This window comes from Cornus florida, unplaced genomic scaffold (genome assembly GCF_030987335.1).
Source record: "Cornus florida cultivar Cherokee Brave unplaced genomic scaffold, ASM3098733v1 CherokeeBrave_3.0.0_Hap2_Chr03, whole genome shotgun sequence".
Taxonomy (NCBI): domain Eukaryota; kingdom Viridiplantae; phylum Streptophyta; class Magnoliopsida; order Cornales; family Cornaceae; genus Cornus; species Cornus florida.
Genome location: NW_026775573.1, coordinates 51,223,462 through 51,240,795, shown reverse-complemented (window position 1 = coordinate 51,240,795; position 17,334 = coordinate 51,223,462).

Here is a 17,334-nt window from a genome sequence, read left to right as displayed (position 1 = left end):
TGAACAGCGGCATACAAGTATACATGCTCAAGTATACTAAACAATTTTAAAACATGTAATACAACATACAAGCATACATTTCCAAGTATACTAAACCATATTAAGACGAGTCATACAATGTCTAAGCATAATTACATAAGTATGCATTTTATATGGAAATCTCATAAATCAAGTATACGAATACAAGTATACTAAACTAAACAAAATGCACATAAAACAAGTATACATGGCACAAGTATACTAAATGAAAGTCAAACTCAAGGACCAAGTATACAAGTTCAAGTATACTAAATAGTATACAATTGTCCCAAACAAGCATCAATTCTCAAGCTACAAGTAATCCATGATTAACAACTTGAAATTAAATGCAAAAACAACAAATAATGGAAAGACTAGGACATGCGGTCGCTAGACCAAGCAAGTATTTTCGGGTAATTACGACCCACAAGGTACTACCTAGTGCGCACTTATGACTTAGAAGACACTTGTCTACGTACTAGAGCCAAACCCTAGCCATCACATAATATATGTCCTCACAAGCTTTCCAAAACTAATAAGTTCAAAACTTATACAAAATCAAATGCAAGTTACCACATTGCATGCACAAATAAGGTTGATTCCACACAAACCATGTCCTAGAATTCAAGTCTAAATAGCATATGACATGTCAAGTCCTCAATATGCAATTTATACACAAAGCAAGAATATTTTACAACAATTGAGTCACATTACCATCCTAAGCCACAAGTACTAAATAAGCTTCAATTTAGTAACTAGTTTCCAAGGTAAACAATTGTAATATTCTGGATAAGCTATATACCTACACAAGATACATTTAAACAAGCTTTACTAATCAATGATATTCTATATCATGTTAAGTCTAAATACCATTTTAAGAGGCCACAAGTACTAAATATACTTCAAATTAGTAGCATGCTCACAAGGTAATTAGTATACTACATTTTAAGAGATTTTCAACATAATCATGGAAAGTCTCTAGATTTCAAATCAATTCCAATTAAGCTCAAATTAATACATGTTGAAGGTCATAACATGGTATTCACATACATTATACCCAAAATCAATTTAAGCAACTACAACACTTAGAATAAAATTAATTAAGCTACTTAATTAATTTTCCTCTAGATTTTTCAAACATATCTAAATGTCTTCAATTTAATATATGTTCATAAAACAATCAATACAACTCAAATAACACCCTATAACATCCCCTACCTCAATTGGAATGAAAATCCCAATTACCACCGAAGTGAAATCGCCCCAAATTTTTGGTCCGCAAGATAGATATTTCAACTTGTTACCTTCAACTTGGGAAATTCATAAAAAATTCAATTCTCATCCAAATTGAATGAATCTAAAGCCCAATGAAAGCTTAAATACTGTAATTTGATAATATCAATTTAGTTTAACAAAATATTTTCCCCATTGAAACAGTTTTGACCCACAACTTTGAAACAAATTCTGCCCAGAAAACACATTTTCAGCCTGTAGCTTCCAACTTTGAAAATTCATGAAAAATTCATTTAACATCCAAATTGGGCAAACCTAATCTATTTTGGAAGTAAACATATTAGAGTGTAAAACTAAAAATTTAAGCCATGATCCAATGTCAAAAGGTTAGTGAAATAAATCATCTAAAAATATATTTTCCAGCTGCAATAAAAACATGGACAGCAGATAGTCTCGGATTTTTAAAAACATTTTGAAATGCTCTAAAATCGTGAAAAAATTCTGAGTAATGTAAAATCCAGAGGGAAAGTTCTAGTAAAAATTTCAAGGTAATTGAAGCACTACAGCTCCATATAAAAATTCGTTTCCGGACCAGATAAGAAAGGATTTAAATTTCCAGCAACTAACTTGCAACTTCAAAAATTCATAACTAATTCATTTTAAATCCAAATTACATGAAACCAAAACTAAATAGAAGCTAATTGATTATATTTTCATGTTGTATATTTAATTTGATAATATTTATTTCAAGTTAAAACAGTTTAAGGGCAGAATACAAGTCCTTCTCTTCTATGCATGTAAAACACTCAATAATGACATAAAAATACTTCAAAATAATAGATCAATACCTCACTAGAGAATTGAATCTCTAGATACCAAAGCAAAACTAGGAGTTAGGCTAGATCCTTTAAGTGTTTTGAAGAGGAGGATGAGGGGAACAAAAAATATTCCAAGCTTTATGGTCTAAAGTAAGTGGAAGGGCCTCAAAAATCAAGGTCAATGCCTAAAGTTTCAAGCTTCATCCATGGAGGCTAGGGTTTTGTGGTGAGGAAAAAAGAGATGAAATGTGAAAATGTGTGAGTGGAGGAATAGAAATCCTCCACTCACTATGTGATCCTACACCATGGTCAACACACACATCTATGGTCAATTCCACAAAAACCCTCCTTTAAAACCATAATCCTAAAGTGGCCCAAAGATATTTGTAAGACTAAATTGTGAACCTACACTTGTCACCAATCCATGGCTCCTTCCTAGGCTTAATCCCACATCTACACTTGTCAACCATCCAAGCCAACAAGTGCACCAATCCCAGGCCAACAAGTGGGTGAATCCTCACCCTCCAAATGTCATCATCCAATGTATCAAAGTGTTTCCACACAAATGTCAACAAGTGGACTAATAAGAGTGTGACACTTGTCACACTTTTCAAAAATTGAAAAAATGTCCTTTTTGAAAATATCTTCCAAATTTAATTGCAAAATGGTCCCAAAGATGAAAACTAATTACTTTATTTAATTACACTAAAACCCCACAAGTTAAGAAGAATTACACTAAAGTATGCATTAATGCCCCTTTATGAAGGAAGTAAGCAATCAACATGCTTTTCTAGAAAAGTAAAAATATCACTATCATGGAAATCAAATATCATGAATGCATGTAAAACCGGAATTAAATCCGAGCACAAAAAGTGAGGTTGTGAAAGGAAAAAGGATAAACGAGAAAAAGACAAAATGAGAATAGTGTTCGGAAAAATAAAATATGAAAATGACACAATCCCCAAAGGAAGTTGTCAATCCAAGGAAAAGAGTCTCGAAAATCATTCCAAAGCACTCGAGACAACATCAAGTGATGAAAAACCGAACCCAAAAAGGAAAAGACAACAGAAAAAAAATATCCGTTAAAATATGAGAAAAAGAAAAGGAAGAAAAATGACCGGGTCATCATAGTTCCAGTGTTGTAAAACTAAGCATGTGAAATTATATATATTCTATTATGCTTACTTAGAATTAATTGGTTTACATGTATGTCCTGTAGTATCAATTATTGGACTTTGCGGAGTAGTATCGAATAAGTCTGTTAATTTACAAAATTTTATCATGCTTAATATGGAACAATTGATGTTTATATTTAATATTTTAATATCAGTTGTTGGATATATGAGATAGTTGATAACTACATTTATTACTTGTTTTATCAACTGCTGGATGTTTGGATTGTATGCACTGGTATGGGACGGTGGCATATTAGGTTTGGATTAGCTCGAAACGCTAAGTCCTACCTATATCAGAATAAGGGAACAGATCATAAAAATAAAATCCTACTTATATGTAAGTCTGTGCAGCTGAACAAGCTGAATGGCTAACTGGATTTATTATGGATGGATAGGATGTACTTTAAGTATATATTTATGGTACCGTGATCTGAGCTTGAGTCTCAGAGTCGATGGTTAGAGAGCGTATATGCAGTAAGATGTGTAGCTAGATATAATAGATTGAGGTATACCCTATTAGGCTTAGGTACTCATGCCCACTCAGGTACGTTTTGCATGTTGCCTTCTATTCAGGTTGAGACCCCCTGCATAGTCCAGTGAGAGTCCCGTAGTGTGGATATATATATGTATGGATTATATAGCTATTGTTGAGTTGGTTAAGATGTACATGCCTATCGAGTCTCTACTTGGATTGTAGTAGGATAGAATTTGTTCGTGGGCCTAACCCACTTATGTTTTTTCAGGTATTTAACAATTCCAGTTTTAGGCTTGATCGTACTGAGCAGAGGCTATCACTCACTCTTACGACGACGTAGGACTTCTCTCCGTGGTTTAACTTTGGATATTCTTTCGGTTATTTACATTTCAATTTGGATTTTTATTAAGAGTCCATTGGATGGATTCCCGAGTTGTTAAAGTATTGGAGGTTTTGGATTTTAAGTATTTAATTTTAAAGGATTATATTTTAGAGTTCTTTCAGCTTTTAATTATTTATTTCTTAATTCCTTTTGAAATTTGTGTTTGGTTATATATTAATTGTTTGATATTCCCTCGGGTTTGAGCTTGGGCCTGATCAACCCATGTCTCGGATTTAAGGGGTATCACACAATGGAAAAGAAGAAGGATGACAATACGACTAGGCTAACACAAAACATGGGGATCAAAAAGGTTAAAGGTTATAAGGCAGTGTATGTTGAAGGCGAAGGAAACTTTTTCTTTTTTGGCCGACTAAGACACTGAAAGACGAACTGTCTAAGCAACAACGTGATATAGGAAATTGTATATTTCATTATTGAGCCATGTTATGTGGTTGTATCTATTAATTCCTGATGGATAGATTTTCAAGCCATTAAACATGTCTGTAATTCGTTGCAAGGATTTTAGGAATCCAGAAGCCTCAATGATATGGATATATAAATTTGTCTTTTGGACCTGATGTCAAGGTTGTAACTAACTTAGTAGGAGTATTACATCTGAAATTCAAGAGTAGAAGGATATTAGTATTAGAAAACTGTCTTTATGCACAGATGTTAGACGCAATCTCATTCTTGTTTCACTTTTGGTTTTGTAAAACTGTTTTTATAAAATTAAATAGATGTGCAATTGCTTCTGGTTCATTGAAAGATGGCTAATATACTATAACCACCAGCTCTAAATATTTGCATGATGTAGAAACTAATGTTGCATCTTCTAGATTGAATGTTAAAAGAAAATTTGTTTTTCCTAACTCATTAGAAGATTGAATCATTAAAAGAAAATGAGAGTTTTGAGTTAACTTATTTGAGTTGCCTATGAAATCGCGAAGAGTGTTTTAATGGGTAAAGATTGAATCTTTGGTATTTTTAGTATCTATTATTGGTTACAATCAGTCAAAATGAGATTCAAAGATTAGTTAAAGAAGGTTTATTACCTAGTGAGGTAGGGGAGCCTGAACCAACTTGTGAATCCTGTATTGAATGATAGATAACCCTAAGGGCTTTATCAGCCAAATGAAATAGACATAAAGAATAATTGGAGTCGGTACACATTGACAGGTGTGGTCTTCTGAACATCCAAGTAAGATTACTTATGTTTTGGATACATTTACCTGATGCGACACAAGTCTTAAACTTTTGGTATATTTCGAGAGTGTCAAGACTGAAATAGAGCACAGATTAGGTAAACTTATCAAAACACTTCGATCTGATCGTGGATGTGAGTATTTCTTAGGATATTACAAAAACTATATGGTCAATGAGGGTATTATGTACCAGTTTTCCGCAATTAACTACCCTTAATGAATTGAGGTGTTAAATAGGAATAACATAATTCTTCTTAACATGGTTAGATCTATGATCTATTATGCTACATTATCTCTTTCATTTTAGAGTTTAGATATCGATGCACATTATGAACTGCATTTTACCTTAGTCTGTCTCAAGGATACCTTTTGAGCTGTGTTTCTTACTAAATCTTAGTTTGAACACATGCACATATGGGGTAGTCTTGCACATGTGCACTTAATATGGAAAAGTAAGTTGGAAGCAGATCATAAGCATGCTTGATTTGTTGGCTACTTTAAAGGCACTAGGATGGATTATTTTATGATCTCAATGATAAAAGTTGATTGTTATCACTCACTGTTTATTTATAAGAGGATCATATTATAAATCGTATACCTAGTAGCATAATAGTGTTAGAGGAGATGGTCAGAGTATTTGTTGTACCACATATGAACACACTTATTATGGAGATTAAGAATTATAGATGAATTCCATATTGATGCGTAAGCATCATCAAGTACACAGATTCCTGCATCAGTACATTGTTGTAGGGGGTGGATTATCATCCAATCTGACAAAATCATGTTTTTAGGTGAGATCTTTATGGACATTCCTATTAAACATTAGTTTAACCCAGTAAGTTACACGAAAGCGTGAACCGATATAAATAGAGATCGTTTTAGCAAGTTGCTATGAAATCAGAGTTGGAATCTATGTATTCTTATAAAATCTAGGATCTTGTAGAACTTTCTAGTAGGGTGATCCCTATGGAATGCAAGTTAATCTACAAGAGGATACTAGAAGATTTCTTAGTGAATGAACCATGTGTGTACATGGTAATGTCATTATTTTTTTAATTCTATATATATATTGATGACATCCTACTTATTTAGAATAATGTGGAAGTTTCGTTATCAGTAAAGAGGTAGTTGTTCAATTACTTTAAAATGAAAGATCTTCAAGATGTAAGCTATATTCATAGGATGAAGCTTTTGCAAGATCAGGTTAAAAGGAAAATAGGCTTATCTTAATAATCCTACATTGATAAAGTTTTTACCAGGTTTGGTATGCAAAACTCAAAGAATGAGTTCTTGCTTTATTGACATGGATTACTCTCTCTAGTAAGTAGTTTTCCAAGACTAGCATAGGAGATTGAGCAAATGAGACTGGAATAATATGCTTCGGCATGTGGGATTCTTATATATGTCAATGTCTATACCAAATAGGACATTCGCTACATTATAGGGACAGTCAGTAAATATCAGTCCAATCCCGAACTTGATAACTGGTCAGTTATGAAAAATATCATAAAGTACCTTAGAAGAACCAATAATCTCAAACTCAGTTATGGATGTGATGATGTGGTCCCAATCGGGTATGCAAGTTCTAATTTTCAATCAGATATAGATACTATGAGGTTCATAACTTAGTGTATGTTCACTCAATGGAAGGGAAATTAGTTGGTAGAGTAATAAGTAGATTTTAACTGCTAACTCAAACCTGAAGGTGGAGTACATTACAGCCTTAAAGGCAACAAATGAAGCCTTTTAGTTTGATCTCACTGATTTAGACGTTGTGAAGCATACTAGCCTGCCTATCAAGCTATATTGCGACAATAATATAGAAGTAGCCTAAACTAATGACCCAATACTCCATAGAGGAACAAGGTACACTGAGAGAAAGTATCATGTCATATTGTCTGGCAAGAAAATGTACTCATGGCCGAGAATATTGCATCAAAACATAACTTTGTTGATCCATTAACAAAGATGTCATTGATCAATAGTTTTGATCGTCACTTAGATAACATGTGAGTTAAATGCGATTCGAATTGGCTATGAGGGCAAGTGGGAGTTGTTGGGATTTGTTTGCACTGGCATAGCAAATTCCTATTTGGATTAAAGTGACATATGTTCCTAACATATCTAAAATATTTATGCTTTACACAATTGGTGAATTCAATGTATTATGTTTCGATTCATTATGGAATTGATAGTATCCACTTGATTACAAGAGATATTTATATGTATGTGATGATGACCAATACATAGATATAAATAATAATCATAAATAGTTCATAGTCGGTAATTATGGATGGACTCATTATTAACTAAGACTTGAATCGGATCCACGTTAGGTTGAGACATATTGCTAGAGTCGTCGTATGCAATAGCTCCTTATCACTGTCATGGCATTTGACTCTTAAGCATGAGAGAAGTATAGACTCTTTTATTAATTAGTAATTACTTTAATTTGTTCGGCGGATTCTTCGGAATCCATAGATCGGCACTTTGGGTAATTATGTAATTAATAGTTAGAGTGTTATTCAATATTTGCATCATTGGTACTTGTATTTATTTTGTATTGATTATGGTGGATCACAAACTAAATTCGAAGGCCTTCGTGTGATTTTAGACAAAATGATTTTCTATATATTTATTTATTTAAATTATTATTTTTGTCAAACAAATGTTTTATTGTGATTAAGCCAGAAATAATCAAAGGTACGAAAATAAATATATTAATTTAGTAGTCAGATTGATGGCTTTATTTATTCGATAACTAATTGGAGTTCAATTAATTTCTTTTAGTGGAGTAGAAATTAATTTATGAATTAATTGAATTGGGTCTATTGAACGGGTTAATTATTAATTCATTGTAGCCAATAAAATAATAAGCCCAAATGATTCCCACTCATAACCCAACTTGATATTGGAGGCCCATTAGATTTGAGATATCACGTGAATTTTAAAGATTGAGAAAAATATATTTTCTTCAATTATTATTTTTATTTTACTTATATATACATGGGGTCCATGTATATTTTAGGTTACGCCTTTGTGCAATAATTTTTAGAAGATAAGAAAATATTTCTCTCTCTAGGATTTTAGGGTTAGTGTTCTCATCTGATGGAGGCTCCCACAAGCTAAGCTCTCAAAGGTCATTCATGTAAACTTATGGGTGATTCCTAAAGGCAAGATTATCACCAAGAAGATGAAAATCCAAGGAGAAGACATCTAACTAAAGGATTTACAATAAGTGAGAACATTCACTTTAAAGGAGAGATCTAAGGTTTACTCAAACCTTGATATAAGTTTTCTATCTCTAATTGAATGAATCATTATGTTATTCATACATAAAACTTATGTCTACACATGAATCAAGATCTTTATTTGAAAAACCCTAAGTTTTAAAAACTTCCATTAGAATAACTAAATGTATGTTTTTTTAATACTTAGAAGAAAAAATAAAAATAAAAAAAGGTTGTGGCTCTTTTCATTATTTTGAGAATCATCCAGTGTTTAACTTGTTGTCTAAAATCAACGGTAGCGGTATTAGGATCCTGCTTTCCAAAGGAAGGTCAGGGGTTCAAGCCTCAGTAGAGGTATGTGTGCGTAAGTACCAACTAGGAAAAAAAAATTCTTGTTGTCTAAAATTAGTCCAATTGACTTTAACCTTAGGATAAAACTTTTTAAATTAACATATAAAAGTGTCTTTTTTTATGCTATATTTTTTGTAGTGAAATTTAATTTTAAATAGTAATATAAATGATATGTTGAATTGAGTTAGACTAAAATGTGACTTTAATTATTCAGCAATATGTAAATATCTAGGGTCATGGGTGAATGCAGTGACTAAGCAAATGATAATTAAGTTAAGTCAATAAATTTAATTTTATAATTATCACATTCAACCAAACGGGGTCTCAAATCCTATTAAATAAAGGACTATTGGATGAATATTCTAGTCTCCATGAATTGTGGGATTACACAATATAAATTAAGGAGAAATGTATGGGATTACATACTGTAAATTAGGAGTGTATAGTGATAAGCGCCGAATATTGCATATTCAAGTGCCCTTATTTGCATTAGTTAAATCCATTATTTGATTATTTTATATAGATTATCTTCATTTGCATGTTTTTATATATTTTCAGGTTTGTTTCCCAAAAAGGAATAACAATGATGTTTTGATGAGTTCTTGAAGATCAGAGTGTGCAATGCTGAAATTTATAGCCTTGCAGCAGTGAACTTTGTTCTTCATTTTTGACCCACCAAAATTGAGAACTGGACTTCTATTAAAACATAATATACTTATATCTTTGAGTTAGCTTTCTAAATCATCAAACGGTTCATCATTTGGAGTTTGGAGCAAAAAGTTATGGCCTTTTTACCAAAGGTGCGCAGAACAGCCTAGCAGCAGTGAAGTTCGACTTTACTATTCCTTTTTGACCCACCAAACTTGAGAATTGGACTCCCATTAAAACATAATGTACTTAGATCTTTGAGTTAACTTTCCAAATCATCAAACTTTTCATCATTTGGAATTCGGAGCAGAAAGTTATGGCATTTTTATCAAAGGTGCGCAGAGCTGACAAGCACCCGCAGGCGCCCGCCAAGAACCCGCGGGCGCCCGCCAAAGTGACCAAAATCTTCATACATCCGCGGGCGCCCGCCATTCTGTTGACAGGCAGGCATGGGCTCCTTCTTTTCCCACCAAATGTTATCCCCTTAATTAGGGGATTGCTCTAATATTGTCTAGGGCTCATGGACCACGAATTTGGAAGTAGATAGGAGGATAAGGTTGATATAATAGAGGGGGGAAGAAAGGAGTGTTCTTGAGAGTTTGGCTTGTGGGCGGCTCCTAGGTACGAAAATGAAAGGGTTGGCCATCTCTTCTCCTTCCTCCATTGCTCCTATGGGTAACTAACTCCCTTTTTAGGGAGGTGATGAAGCCCTTCTTTGTAAGCATGCCTTAGTTTCATTTAATTTGGGGAATGATTCATGTATATGGTAGTTTCATGATTTAGAGCACTTACACTAGTTGTAATGGATTTTAATGCCTATAAATGATCATATTGAGTTCATTATCTTGTCTTAGATTTTATCCTCTCATGATTATATAACTTGCATCTTCATAGTGAGAATGGAAATGAAAATTGTGAAATGGGTTTAATGGCATGTTGTATGAGAAACTTGATATTCCATAGCTTAGGACCTTCCTTTGATGGATTACTCTTGATTTTTGACTTCATGTACTATTATCATTTGATTGAGGGTTTGATAATCTTTAGCTTAGTGAGCATGTTATGGCTACACCCTAGTTTAGATAGTTCAAGCATGTGGAACTTTGAGGGGTTATACTTAAGTCTTAATCCTATGAACTTCTTGAAGATAATGTAGCAATCTAGTATTGCTACATATCATTGCCATACATTAACATTATTTCCCAAGTTGATTGCAATCTAGCATGTTTATGTGGAAGGTAGTGGATTCACTTCCCTAGTCCCATTTACATTATTTTTATCTCTTCAATTCCTTACAATTATTGTTTTATGCAATTGTTAATTTCTAGTTATAAGTGACAAACCAATCAAAACTCTATACCTCTTTCATCAAACTAAAAGTGATTTTAAAGACCTTGGTTGCCATAAACTAGCAAACCCTGTGGTTCGACTTACCTAAACAATAGCCCTATTTTACAATGATTTGTGTTATTGCAAAGGTTGATGTATAATTGTCATATTGATTATATAGCTAGCTGTTATAATTCTTAGATTGCTTTAATCATGGGATATGTTTCCTTTATTAGTTGTACTCTATTGTATATATACATGTGATAGCAATACAATAAAGTAAGAAATTCTGTGCAATCTTTCATGGTATCAGAGCAGGAATAACCTAGCAATATTTCTCTTTTTTTTTTTTCTATGGCTTCTTCCTCCATTGCTACTTCATCCTCATCCACTATTATTGCTTCTTCTTTATCAAACCACATGCCTATGGCCTCTTTTACAAGTTCCTTTACTGTTCCAAATATTTCAACTCTTGTCTCTATTAAATTAACAGAAACCAACTATCTCCTATGGGAAAGTCAGATCAAGCCATTTCTTATTGGCCAAAATTACTGGCGTTTCATTGATGCAACTCATCCTTGTCCTCCCCAATTTCTCTCAAACACAGAATCTTCAACACATACCTTGAATTCTGCCTATACCAGTTGACTACAAACAGATCAAACTCTTGTAAGCATGATCAATGCCACTCTCTCTGAATCTGTTCTTTCTCAAGTTGTTGGACTCTCTACTACTCATTAGATTTGGGAATGCCTCAAACAAAATTTTTCTCAACAATCACTTGCAAACGCCACTCATTTGCGTTTTCAATTACTCTCCATCTCCAAAGGGACAAAACCTATTTTAGAATATCTACAACATGCTAAATCTCTAGCTAATGCTCTTGCTGCCATCAATCAACCAATTTCCAATGCAGATCTCGTCACATCTGTTCTTTGCAGACTCGGTCCAGATTATTTTATGCTTGTCATGGCTCTTTTTAACTTCCTACCGCTCCTACAATACTACAATACTAAGATCTTCGTGCCCGTCTCTTGTCATATGAATCTCATATTAGGCCCTCGGCTCATCTAGAAACTCTGGTTAGCTATGACAATTCCTCGCAAATAACACTACTTTCTTCTCGTGGTTGAAATAACCATAGTCGCGGTCACACCAACAATAATCGCGGTAGTCGTGGGGGTCGCTTTACATTCCATCAATATAAGTCATCCTACAACCCAGGTCGCGGGGCTTATGGTCCAGGTGTTTCTGGACAACAGCCTTCCACCACCACACCTCCTATTCAATGTCAGATCTGTTTCAAAAATGGCCACAGTGCTTCCACATGTTACCAACGATATCGCAATCCTTATACAACAGAGGACGATCTCTCCTCTACCTTTGCTGGAATACAAATAGCTTCACAAGTCGATCCCAATTGGTATCCTGATACCGGTGCCACTAACCATATGGCCGGTGATCCTCGTTCCATGACAAATAAGTCTGATTATGTTGGCACCGATTAAGTTCTCTTGGGTAATAGTGATTCTCTTCCAATTGCACACACTGGTAGTATATCCCTTCCTACTGGTTCCTCTCTTATACAATTTTCTCGTGTCCTTCATGTTCCTAATATGTCTAAAAATCTTCTATCCGTTGCTCAGTTCACTAAAGATAATTCTGCTAGCTTCATATTTTTTCCATCGGGTTTTGAAATTCGTGATTTACGAACTGGTGTTGTTTTATTTCAGGGCCGATATGAAGATGGTTTATACCCTATTAAACCCTCTCATGTCTCCCAACATGCTCTCACAGCCTCTTGTTCATCATCTTCAACTTGGCATCAACGTTTAGGACATCCGTCCAATAAAGTGCTTTAAGTCTTAGCATCCAATAAAGCTTTAGGCTCTGCTTTTCATTTTTCTCACTCTACATTTTGTAGTCACTGTGCTTTGGGAAAGTCTACGCGGCTTCCTTTTTCCACTCATAAACATCGTAGTAATGCACTATTTAATTTACTTCATTCTAATGTATGGATGTCTCCCGTTTCTTCTGTCTCTGGTTTTAGATATTATATCTTGTTTACGGATGATTATACCCGATATTCATGGATATTTCCTATGTGACATAAATCTGAAGTTTTTACTCATTTTCAACATTTTCTTGCTTTTGTTGAAAATTATTTTTCCACATCTATTAAAATTTTGCAAAGTGATGGTGGTAAAGAATATGATAACCCTTATTTCATACTTTATGTGCACAAAAAGGGATACACCATCAGTTATCATGCCCTTATACTCCATAACAAAATGGTCTTGCAGAACGAAAACACCGGCATATTTCAGAAATGGGTCGCACTTTACTTCTAGTCTTCCATCTCCCTCACAATTTATGGGTTAAAGCCATTTGTACCGCTGTATATCTAATTAACAAACTCCCAACCCAACTCCTCCACTGGTCCTTTCCATTTCAGAGGCTCTTTGCCACTGATCTTGATTACCTCTCACTCCGTACCTTTGGTTGTGCATGCTACCCTTATCTTGGTAATTATACTACTAACAAATTACAACCAAGATCTGTCACCTGTGTTTTTATTGGTTATAGCAATCGTCAAAAAGGATATCGGTGTTTTCATCCTCCTACTCGACGTGTCTAAATTTCAAGGCATGTGTTATTTAATGAGGCAGACTTTCCATTTGCCTCCTCTCAATCATCTATTGGTCCAACCTCTACATCATATATAGTCTTTATTCCAGTTATCTCGTTGACCCCACCTGTTGTCATCTTACCACCAGAGCCATCACCAACTCAAGCACTGACCACTACAATTCTTTCTCCGGCACCACCTTCACCACAATATGTTGTCTTTTCATCAAGTGTGAAGGATTTCACTGACATTACCACTCAACATACTATATCGGAACACCCTCTATCAGCTAAACCACACTCATCATCGCATTTCTCCAATAATGTACATCCTATGAGAACGAGAGGCAAGGATGGAATTTTCAAACCCAAGCAACGGGCAAATTTTGCTAGTTGTCATCCGATTCCATAAGCTTTTTCCACCTTGCTCACCTTATCTGATGTAGAGCCAACTTGTTACACTCAAGCCATTCGCTCCGCGAAATGGCGCAATGCCATGAACAACGAATTCAATGCTCTTCTCAATCAACGAACTTGGTCTCTTGTCCCGCCGCCACCTAATGTCAATATTGTTGGGTGTAAATGGGTTTTCAAGCTAAAACGACGATCTGATGGCAGTATTGAGCGCTACAAAGTGCGTCTCATTGCTAAAGGCTTTCATCAGCAAGCCGGCATCGACTATACTAAGACTTTCAACCTTGTAGTCAAGCCCACCACGATTCGCACAATTCTTACTGTTGTTGTATCTCATGCATGGCCTATTCACCAATTGGATGTCAAAAATGCCTTTCTTCATAGTTCTCTTACTGAGGAGGTATATGACTCAACCACCCGAGTTTGTAGATTCTAGTCGCCTTCATCACATTTGCAAACTCATAATGCCATTTACGGTTTAAAGCAAGCACCCAGGGCATGGTCTCAATGGTTTAGTTATTTTATTCTCTCTTATGGTTTTGTACAGAGCAAAGCCGACAACTCCATGTTCACTTTTCATCGCAACTCCCAAGTTATGGTTCTTCTTCTCTATGTGGACAACATCATTCTTACAGGCAATACTCCTTCTCTTATTCATTCCTTCACCTAAACACTAGGGGCTGAATTTGAAATTAAAGACCTTGGGCAACTTCACTACTTTTGGGGTATTGAGGTTACTCATTTTTCACAAGGGCTGTATCTCTCTCAAAATAAATACACACTGGATATCCTTCGCCGAAGTAAACTCCTTGACAGCAAACCTTGTACTACACCTGTTGCTGCCAAATCTCGACTTTCTCTTTCTTCTGGAACTTTATTGGCTGATCCTACTGAGTATCAACACTTAGTTGGCTTTCTCCAATATCTTACCCTTACTCGTCCAGACATCGCCTACGCTGTTCAAAACGTTGCTTAATTCATGAGTCAGCCTCGTACTTCTCATTTGGAAGCTGTTAAGAGAATTCTTCGCTATCTTAAAGGTTCCCTTGGTCGCGATTTTCCTATACGCCGTTCTAACATCCCGATATGTTGGACTGCCTTTTCTAATGCTGATTGGGCCTGTTGCTTAAATACTCGTCATTCCACCACAAGTTACTACATTTTTCTTGGCCCTGATTTAATCTCTTATGCTACGTTTGGTGTGCAGGAATGGAATAGAATACAAGTGGGAATGGAATGAGAATGGGAATGGAATGGAATGGTCATTCTCATTATATTGTTTGGTTGTAAATATGAAATGTGTAGGAATGAAATAATAATAACCATTCTAGTGTTTGGTTGGACCAATTTAAAATTTAGAATGGAATAAATTTCTAATTGAATTCTCCAAAATATCCTTCTTAGTAACAAATAAATTAAATTAAATTAACAAAAATATATTCTCTAATAATTTTTTAAAAATAAATGGTGGCAGTGGCAGTGGCGGTGGCGGTGGTGGATGGTGGAAAGCGGTAGTAGTGTAAGTGGTGGTGTTGGAAGGCGGCGGTAGTGGAAATTGGTGCAGCAGTGGTGGTAGAAGGTGGCAGTGGTGTTGGTGGAAGGCGGTGGCAGTAGTGTAGTGGTTGTGGTGGAAGGAGATAATGGTGTGACTATGGTGGTGATGGAAAGTAGTGGAAGTGGTGGTGGCGGTGGTGGTGGAAGGTGGTGGAAGGCGGTGGTGGTAGTGGTGACGGCGGCGGTGGTGGAAGGCAGTGATGGTGGAAGGCGGCGGCGGTGGTGGAAGGCAGCGGTGGTGGTGGCTGCGATGGTGGCGATGAAAGGTGGTGGCGGTGGCGGTGGTGGAAGGTGGTGATGGTGGTGGTGATGAAAGGTTACAGAAGGCGATGGCGGTGGTGGAAAGCGATGACAGCGGCGTTGGTGGTTGTGGAAGGCGGCGGCGGTGGCGGTGGTGGTGAAAGGTAGCCGTGTGGGGTCGTGTGGTGGCGTTGGTGGAAGGTGGAAGGTGGTGGTGGTAGTGAAAGGCGACAGCAGTGGTGATGGTGGAAGGTGGTGGCAGTGGTGAAAGGAGATCGTGGCGGTGGTGGTGGAAGGTGGTGAAAGGCAATGGCAGTGGTAGTTGAAGGTAGTAGGGGTAGCGGTGGTGAAAGGAGGCGGTGGTGGTTGCGGCAAACGGTGGCGGTAGCGGTGGTGAAAAGCTATGGCAGTGGTGGTGGTGGAAAGTGGTGGGCGATGGTGAAAGTCGGTGGTGGTAGAAGGCAGTGGTAGTGGTGGTGGTGGTGAAAGGCGGAGATGATTGTGGTGGAAGGTAATGGTGGTTTTTGGACTTAGAATATGAGGGTGTTTTGGGAAGTCGATTTTTTAAAATAAATTACTTGGGAATGGAATGGCCATTCCATAGGTTTAGTTGTGGACTGGATTTTCATTCCCAGGAATGGATTTTCATTCCAATGGAATGATTATTCCCACTTTAAGTTGCATAGCAGATAAAGGAATGGTTGGAATGAGCATTCCATTCCATTCCATTCCTGCACACCAAACGTAGCATTAGTGTGCCAAGAAACAATCGACAATCTCCCGCTCTAGTACTGAAGCTGAATATCATGCACTTGCCTATACTTGTGCTAACACGGTTTGGATCCACAGTCTCTTACAGGAACTTTGTTTTCCCTCTATCCCTCCAACTGTAATTTACTGTGATAACCTCAGTGCCACCTACGTGGCTGCCAATCCGGTGTTTCATGCATGCACTAAACATATTGAATTAGACTATCACTTTGTTCGTGAACGTGTTGCAGCCCGCACTCATCGAATTCAATTTGTGTCTTCGTCTTGCCTCCATCGTCGCGTTTGTGGGGAGATATTGGATGAATATTCTTGTCTCCATGAATTGTGGGATTACACAATATAAATTAAAGAAAAATGTATGGAATTACATACTATAAATTAGGAGGTATAGCTAGCTGTTATAATTCTCAGATTGCTTTAATGATGGGATATGTGTCCTTTATTAGTTGTACTCTATTGTATATATACATGTCTTAGCAATACAATAAAGTAAAAAATTCTCTGCAATCTTTCAAAGACAACAAATATATGCCACGTAAAATAAACTTCAGAAAATTTTTCGGAAAGTTCGTTGCAGAAGTCGATGCGAAGTTGTTTTGGAAGGTAGCCCACATAGTGTCCCATTGTAACACCAAGGGGTAGAGGTACACCTTAGAAGAGACATCACTCATGCTCGAGTCATAATTGAATAAAATATATCCTACACCACTGCGGTTCACACATTATTTTGTGGCCATGGGATTCTAGGGACCTTTAGTTAATTAAGTATTATATTCTTTTTCAAACCAAAGTTTTCATCATCGAATCAATTAACGAAGTGTGCCAAAAACCATGTACCTAACAGAAGCACGTGCAATTCAACA